Here is a 7,514-nt window from a genome sequence, read left to right as displayed (position 1 = left end):
AATAATAAGGAGGCTATTTCATGAAATCATGTTCAAGATTTACATCTCTTGGTGTATCGAAATTAAATGGTCCTCTCTCCTTTCAGCCCTGTAACCCGAATCAAGAAATACTGAGCAACACATTCACATGCTCACATATGTCCCAACCAAGGCTGAAACGAGGACCCACAACACCAGTTACACTGACTTTCAAACTCTGTGCACTGCAGCGGAGTTGATTTTTCTTGTGTATTCCTTTCTGTTGACTTGTTTTTTCTGGAGACCGTGTTTAGTTTACTCACGCTGACACCATCTAGACCACAAATTATCTCATTTCTTTTTTGTAAGTAGTTTTTCTACTACTATAAAGTTTGAGAGCATCTAGCAAAAATAAAATAGTTTTCAGTTTGGATCAAAGAAACATAAATGTTATACTTACCTGGCCGGGGAGATACCATGATCACGAAGGTGGTTTTCCCAGGGCGAGGCTCAGCCACTGCACTCTGGATGTGCTGACCCCTGCAATTTCCCCAAATGTGGGAGACTCAACTGCATAATTTGTGGTAGTGGGGGACTGCGTCCGCACTCTCCCCTGGAAAAAAAAGAGAGAAAAAAAACCCCATAAATGTTAAGGGTTATTTGTGAGATTTTTACTTTTGCTCTTTAATCAAGAAAGAGATGAACCTTATATGAGATCTATGTCCACAAAAATAAATTCCCACAAGTGGGTTTATATTACAGCATAGGCGGTTGTGCTCATAATCCACAAGGAAGTTTTGCTGCCCCCCTTCAAACAAAGTATTGCTCTAGACCAGCAGCTGGTGAGTGGGTTCAAATCTCCTTATGACTGAAATGGAGTTGAGAACAAGGTGGCCGCATCAGATAGCCTAGGGAGATTTCATTAAAAAATCAATGGAAACAAGAACTCACTCTATGGATGTTTTAATGGAAAGGCTAATTAATTCTAAGTTATCTTCTCAGTGACATCTTGATACTCCTTAGGGACATTTTAATTCTGGAATGCTGTGCAGTAGTACATATTCCCTGTTTTGCATTAGGCCTGTCTATCCAATAAAAATTGTAAACACAAAACATCAAACAAGTTTCTTTATGAACCAAAGAGATCAAATGAAATGTCTTTGAAAATGGGACAAGCATTTCATGTCTTCGGGTGTAGACTTCTTGGAGTAAGGATGGGGTAAAATTAATAAAGATGTTTTTATAGTACTTTCTGATCTTTCCCCATCAACCTGGGAAAGAATCAACTTGAGGATATGTATGACTCTTGAATACAGCTGATCTCATTACCTGTCTAATATAGGAACGATTAAGAAATAATGTTTTATGATACATTCTTTTGCTCTAACTTAGCCAGCAAACATTAATAGGTTCAAGGTACGGGGGGTGGGGAGGGGCTCCAAAAATTCATGGGAAAATTCCATTATATTTTAATTCCACATGTTCATGAATTTTTTTGAAGTCCGTTGGTTTATCCAAGAGTTGGATTAGAACTGCCTACTGTTCAGCCCCTCCACGGACAAGTCGCAGCACCAATGTATTCACAATGGTTCAAAGGGAAAGGATTTGTAGAATATGCTGTCACTCTACAGATACTCAGAATGCAATTTTTAAAAAATGCAGCTGTTGGTCTCCTAAGAGTTCATGGTCAAGAATGGAAAAACACTCATTTCTTGGTAGTTTTACATCTGGAAACAAGGGTGACAGACTATACATGATAAATGATTTATTAGTACTGCATTAGGATCTTGGATAGTTCAAGTTTGACCGCTAACCCAAAGATTGGTGGTTCAAATTCACCCAGTGCCTCCTAGGCAAAAGCCCTGATAATTTGCTTCTTTAAAGATTACAGTCAAGACAATCTCTTGAAGCCATCCTGTTGTGCAATACACCAGTCAGAATCGACTGGAAGGCAGCTCATAACAACAGTAGTATAATATGACAGTAAGTTGCATAGTTAATAACATTACATATCTTCAATGATTGTTCCAATAGCAAACCATAGGTCAATGCTTTGTGCAAAATGGCACTGAACATGGTGCATTAGTGCTGCGCTACCATTAGTCCTTTCACATGCAACTGCGGTGCAATGCCTCTGTAATGTGTGTTTCTTCTTTTCACTGAACAAGTTTGTGTATTTAGCATACTTCAGAATGGGTAACATGGTGGTTCAGCACAGGTAAGCATGCAGTTGACCTCACAAAGCCGAACAGTACACTTCTATTTTGAAAATTAGGATCCAATAAATCCCTCATCACTCTGGTGCCACAGAATGGATGGTTATCCTATGAGAACCACACTAGCTGATCAACCTAGAATTTAAGATTTTTCTTTATGTTGTGACAGTAGGCGTAACAATTCTTATGTAGGAAACTTTCAAATGAATTACTTGATTCTACAGCCAGAACACAACCTGTTTCTTTATGATATTCATCTGTTCCATAACTATGTATATTTATTGAGTGTCAGAATTCTTAGCTTCAACACCGGAGACCCAGGTTTGAATCCCGGCCAATGCACCACATGCACAGTCACCATCTGTCTTTCAGTAGAGGCTTGCAGGTTTCAGCGGAGCTTTCAGGCTACAATAGCCTAGGAAATACGGACTGGTGATCCACTCCCCAAACCAAACCATGCAAAGCATACAGATCCCAATGCTGCTACGCATAAGTAGGCCTGGGATAGTGCAGGACCAGACTGTGTTTTGGTTCTGTGTTCATGGGTCGCCAAGAGTCATCACAGCTAACAACAATGTGTTAGACATTTCCCCAGGTGGTTGAGTTACATTCATAAAGGTATAAAATGCCTGCCTTGTTAAGGTGCCGTCTAGCAAGTGAATGAAGACAATAGTTAGAAGACTGTATACTGTCTTAAGAGCCCTGGTGCTATGGTAGTTAAGTGTTGAGATGCTCCTCACAAGATCAGTGGTTCAAACACATCAGCTACTCTTAGAAGAAAGATAAGTCAGTCTGCTGCCTCATTCCCCCCAAACCAAGTCCACTGTCACTGTTGATTCAGACTCAGAGTAGCCCTATTTAAGGGTTTTCAAGACAGTAAATCTTCATGGGATCAGATAGCTTCAACTTTTCCCCAAGGACTAGCTGGTGGATTTGAACTGATAACCTTGTAGGTAGCTGTCCAATGTTTACCCAACAATGTCACACGGTATCCCTTTGAAACCCTACGGATCAGTTTTATGAGGTTCTATTATGTAATGTTTTGCAGAGAGCTTACAAGTCCGAATGAACTCAATGACTGTGGGTTTGGCTTTGGTTTACAATCCATTTGTTGTCATCAAATCCCATAGAGCAGCAGTTCTCAACCTGTGGGTTGTGACCCCTTTGGGGGTCAAACAACCCTTTCACAGGGGTCACCTAAGACCATCGGAAAACACATATTGCTGATGGTCTTAGAAACAGAGACACCACTCCTCTATCCTTCTCTACATGGATCCGCCTACATGCAGATATGTCCACATATGAGGACTTGGTGTGAAGACTCTGACCTATGCTACATCATGCTTCACGACAAAATTTCATTTATTTGTCATTAGAAATACATATTTCACAGTATCTAATTACATATTTTTTTTGTGATGAATCACTATGCTTTCATTATGTTCAATTTGTAACAATGAAAATACATCCTGCCTATCAGATATTTGCATTATGATTCATCACAGTAGAAAATGACAGTGATGAAGTAGCGACGAAAACCATGTTATGGTTGGGGGTCCCCACCACATGGGGAACTGTATGAAAGGGTCACGGCCTGAGGAAGGTGGAGAACCGCTGAACTCGGGTCAATTCTGACTCAATTAACTGATGTGCAACGGAACAAAACACTGCCTGGTTCTGCACCATCCCCACCATTGTTATATATGAGTCTGCAGTTCCACGACTATATCTTCCTCTTTTTTATTTCCTTGAATCTCTAGCTTATCAAACATGATATTCTTTTTTAGGGATTGGTCTTTTTTGATGACATGTCCAAAATATGTGAGACAAAATCTCCCCATCTTCGCTTCTAAGGAGCTTTCAGGCCATCCTTCCTTCAAGACAGATCTGTGTGTTTTCTGCCAGTTCACGGCATTTTCAATGTTCTTTGCCAAAACATCAGTCAAATGCATCAATTATGCTCTGGTCTTCTTTATTAGTAATGTACTTCTTTATAGTATGTACAAGGTGACAATCAGTGGAGGTGAAGGTGGGGTAGGAGTAAAGCCAGCTAAGAGAGAGGCCCATAATTAGATATAGCATACAATTTACAGTTTTATCTTTGGGAATAAAATGGGAAAACTAAAGCCAAACACAAACCTACACTGTCAACTTATAACACTGTTTTTGTATGGTTGAACATCAAGAAAAGAATGTGCTTTACAGAATAAATGTCCATTTGACAAATAGGAAAGAAAACATTCACCAAATTATCTTTTTTTGCCCTCACAGAAGTCTCCGAGTGTGTCACATGGAAAATGTGTGAAATTGAGGTTGTATATTTGTCACAACAATCCAGTTCAAATCATCTTCAATAAACAAACAACAATCTATTTGCTTCACCCATTTTCATTTTCTACTTGGAATGTCAGCACAATCAAATGATCTTGGATTTTCTGACAGGCAGTTGATTCTACAAATCAGTTAATCCAACAATTTTAACAAGAATCAATTGGATTCTTATGCATATCCAGTTTAGTCAGTTGCCACTACTCATATATTAATTCCCAGAAGGAAATGGTTAGCTCTTGGCTGACTGTTTGGTACAGCATGATTATGAGAGATGAGGACCAACTTCTATCTTCTAATCATGTGAGGAGCTGCTGGGACTTAACATCTTTGTGTATATCATCATCCTTCCTCCTCACCATACAAACTGTTACATCCTGAGATCTTCTATCCTCAAATCCATAAGCCATGATTCTTACTGACCCAAGAGCAATGGGGGTGCTTCCTTGGAAAAAGGCATGGGGGCAGAGTGACCGATGAATATACTCTGGCTTAAAAAAAAAAATCCCTCAAAAACCAAAAACTGTCATATGGCGAGATAGTAGTGGGTTTCAATGCTGTCACCTATTCAGTCAGCCCAGATGAACTAGAATCACCATTTCAGTTATATCATAGCTCGAGGCAAGAACATGTCACCCTCTTTATTTCCAGCCTCCAACAAGCTGCTTAGGCAGATGCTAAATGTGGTCCTCCCTGCCATGTTCAGTAGAGTGGCCTTTGTGTGGGTTAATTGAGCCCCCACTCCATTTAATAGGCTGTTGAAGTCTTATTGAAACAGAGCTAGTGCCGCAGGTTAAATACATTGCAGTGCTCTTGCTAATCCTCTCATTAGCAGGGCTGGAAAGCTTGTGGGGAGCTGTGAGTTTGCATATATTAACAGGGAGCTCTTCACTCAAGTGCTATCAATAAAATGACAAAGCCAGTTTGCAAATAGTGAAATCAACAGTGACACAAAGCTAGATACCTTAAAAAAAATAAACAGCTTAACAACCGATAAATCTTATATTAACACTTGGGAGAAGGAAAGAAATAAGCTGAAGGATGTCTTTTATTGGGTCAGACTTAAGACAGACACGAGACTGGTGTCAAATCACTGACAAGACCAGTGGGTGAAGCTGAACTGAGAAATGATGTTAATGGGCCACAGAGACGAGACCCACATTTGGAAGAACCCAGGATGGCCATTATGTTACTTTTTAATAAGGAGGTAAAAAAATGAAATATCATTATGGCAATGTCTGAAATAGATAAGATGGAAGAATGTAGATTGCCATCTCTCTAGGAAAACAGTGTCACCATAATCATTTCAGGAAGCATGTGGGATCACAGGCAGACTCCTGCAGCAGAGCCCTGCTCTGTGCCAGCAGGAGAAATAGTGATAATGGACTTGTGAAGAAGAAAAGGCTACACATGCGCTCAGTTGAAGACTGTCTTCCATAGGTGCACATATAAGACCAGAAAATGGGAAGATGATTCAGGGGTGAGGGGTTTCCATGAGATGAGATCGTATCAACAAGGGATCAAAACTATGGCCCCAAGACAAGAATCATTGCCAAATGATGCCATCCATTAGCTAACCTTGATCCTTAGGGAAAAGTCAAGGAAATTCTCCATGATCTCAAACAACAAAATGGACCTCATGGCTGTGTGAATTCTGATGACATGGAGTAAAAGAGCATCTACATTTTAAGGGGAGAGAGGGGTGGTGCAGTTGTTACACAATTTTATGTCAACTTGGAAAAATAAGAATGAAGGGGTGGAGTCTAGCCTGTCAATCAGGTCACAGCCTGGGGATCCCTTCTTGTGAGCATGGCCTTCTCATGAGGATTCTAGGACCTCCTCTCTTCCTCCCAGGAGGCGGGCGGGGCACCCTCTCTCCCTGCTTCACATTCCTGTTGACAAACCACATGGAGCCATGCCGATGTCAGCCAGAGCCCTGCAGATGCGTCCACTGTCATTGGACCCACAGGACTTTCCACCCACCAGCCTGTGATCTTCCTGCATTTGGCATCATTGCATGTGCTGCATGAGTCTGAAGACCAATTCATGGGCTAATATTGAACTTATGTACCTGATCTGGACTGAGCTGGGATGTTTTATAATTATTTCTTGATATAAAATTATCTCTTACATATATATTAGTGTCTCTGTATTTATTTCTCTAGTCAACCTGGACTAACAGAGGTGGGAAGACTTTTCCCCTGCCAACTGCACCAAACTAAAATCTAAAAGCACACAGGGGAAAGTGGTGAGTGATCATTTCCCTCATCTTATAGAATAGAAGAGTCATTTTGTCATCTTCAAGTATATTTGTGTGGAAAGAGAAAGTACCCAGGTTTCAAAGAACATCAAGTGTCTAAGGAACTGATCCAAGAATCCTAAAACCTGAGAAAGTGTACAACTTCAGAGCTATTTAAGAAACAAATAGAAAGCCATTGGTAGTAAACTGATGCTTGACCTACTCAATTGTCAATTCCTAGTGGAATAGGGTGGCCTTTACATGTTTCCAAAAACCCTTATAGAGCCTTACACACATTATTCATTTCAATGGTTTTTAAAGTACATTTATTGTCATGATTTAAGAGACTTTTTCCATTGCCTTTAATCCAGTAGTGGTTACTAACAAAACAAATTTCTGTTGCATTCTGCCTCTAGTTTATCAGTTGAATTATGTCGGATTGTATCTCTCCTTTTATACGTGAAACAATTGCCTAAGTCTTTTGAATACGATCTACTTTGGAAAATCAAAACATCCTTTTCTGAAACAAAAACAAAACATGGTTCCCTATTCCACACCAGAACAAGTGGAAAGGTCTGGGGGGCCGGCCCCAGTCCCAAATACTAAGTGGACACCTGCCCCTTCCCCCAGAAGAATTTATTTCAAAGGACGGCACTGAATCTGCAGCTCTGGGAGAGGGACATATCTGATCGGAGCACACAGGAGCAGATGAAGGGGGAGGAGGAGAGAGTGGAGCACATCCTGGCCCACCAGGCCTTGAGGACAATGATCCC

General features: G+C 40.6%; 1 non-coding gene across 1 annotated transcript; it reads left to right on the top strand.

Moving 5' to 3' along the window:
- The first annotated feature begins 410 nt into the window (after positions 1-410).
- Positions 411-574, top strand: LOC115872159. The gene has a single exon (XR_004047698.1). It is a non-coding gene; the product is annotated as a U1 spliceosomal RNA (small nuclear RNA).
- Positions 575-7,514: the final 6,940 nt, after the last annotated feature.

The sequence above is a fragment of the Echinops telfairi genome, unplaced genomic scaffold, assembly GCF_000313985.2.
Source record: "Echinops telfairi isolate 266 unplaced genomic scaffold, ASM31398v2 ScPeMD7_7420;HRSCAF=8458, whole genome shotgun sequence".
Classification (NCBI taxonomy): domain Eukaryota; kingdom Metazoa; phylum Chordata; class Mammalia; order Afrosoricida; family Tenrecidae; genus Echinops; species Echinops telfairi.
Note: the sequence above shows the minus strand (reverse complement) of the source record. Positions and strands in the feature narration are given on the sequence as shown.